This window comes from Haplochromis burtoni, unplaced genomic scaffold, assembly GCF_018398535.1.
Source record: "Haplochromis burtoni strain Fernald_Lab_line unplaced genomic scaffold, NCSU_Asbu1 Contig_4622, whole genome shotgun sequence".
NCBI classification, from domain to species: Eukaryota; Metazoa; Chordata; class Actinopteri; order Cichliformes; family Cichlidae; genus Haplochromis; species Haplochromis burtoni.
The window spans coordinates 2,168-3,632 of record NW_024586983.1 but is presented as its reverse complement, the minus strand read 5'-3'; the positions used below and the strand labels follow the sequence as shown (position 1 = coordinate 3,632).

General features: G+C 36.0%; 1 long non-coding RNA gene across 1 annotated transcript; it reads left to right on the top strand.

Moving 5' to 3' along the window:
* Nucleotide 1: 1 nt before the first annotated feature.
* LOC102304386 lies at nt 2-1,404 on the top strand. Its single transcript, XR_318224.3, has 3 exons — nt 2-116; nt 321-402; nt 514-1,404. It is a non-coding gene; the product is annotated as an uncharacterized LOC102304386 (long non-coding RNA).
* The last annotated feature ends 61 nt before the right edge of the window (nt 1,405-1,465 follow it).

Below are 1,465 nucleotides of genomic sequence, written 5' to 3'. Positions count from 1 at the left end.
AGTATCTGAAGGAGAGATTTACAGCTTCAATGTAACAGATGGAGGAGTTTATTACTGTGTGGCCACTAATGATCTGGGTAATCAGACATCAGCAGAGATTAACATGACTGTTGGAGGTAAAGTTACTCAGCATTTAGCTGTTTTTTATTTTTTAAATCATTTTTTGAGGTATTTCTTAAAAGTGAGTTGAAAAGGAAGCAAATTTAGCTTTATGAAGTTCAAATCTTGTAATTTATCCTACAACGTGGCTGTTCATCTGTTAGACTTGAAAACTATTTTTTCACCTAAAACAATTTTATTTACTGTTTTCTGCATTACAGGTGGAAACCTGGTTGGTTTCTACACTATAGTGAAGACTGTTGGAATCATAATGCTCATGAGCACACTGATCTTATTTGAGTGGTGAGAAAAATGTTTCTGTGACACACGCATTTGAAACCAACTAACTCATCGTAAAATAACATAATTCAGTCTTTCTGGTTTCTTTGATTTGATTCTGTTTTTTCCCTTCAGCTGGTTCAGATCAAGACGCTCCAACAAACCAGATACTGAAAGCTGTCAGATGAACAGAGTCACATCACAACACATCAACTAAAGTTTCCACAGGAGGGAAAACTCCACCTTCAATTATCACTTAATTCCCTTCAGTGACTTTCAACAGTTGTACATGACCATTTTACTTTGAATGTAGAGATGCTGTTGCGGAAATCGAAACATTTACTTTGTGGATAATTTCATATCATTCCTTCGCTGCCCTGAGTCTGTTAAACAGGGGCTGCTTCAGTCTGACCATCTTATTTTTTTATAGTGTATCCATGAATATTGATCTAACACCACACTTCTGTAAGACTGATCCAGCATAATGTGTGGAGATCCATCCAATTTTACACTGTATTACAGGTACAGCTGTGTTCTTGCTATTACTATAGAATCGATTTTAAGGTTTTACTATTTGTTTTTAAAGCTCTCCATGGTTTGGCTCCAGGTTACATTTCAGATCTTCTTAGCCTCCACTTACCCACTCGATCTCTGCTCTCCTCCAGTCAGATGGTTTTATCAGCTCAAATCTAGAGGGGACAGGGCTTTCTCCATTGCCGTCCCGAGACTCTGGAATAGTCTTCCCCCCTTCATAAAATTCTCTTCATCCTTGGAAGTCTTTAAATCGATTCTCAAGACCTACTTATTTTCCAAGGCTTTCGGATCTCTTTGATATCTTTTTTTATTCTGTCTATTTGGTCTCTTATATTATGGATGGTGTTGTATGTGTATATGCGTTATATTCACATATGTGTGCTTGTGTGTGAATGTGTACAGTTTTGTATATGTATGTGCATATTTGCATGTACATTATATGTTATATACTCTTACATGTCTTACAATTCTTTTTTAAAATGTTTTCTTTCTATTTCAATTCTTTTATTATATTATCCCTCTGTTCAGCACTTTGGCCGACACTTGATGTCTT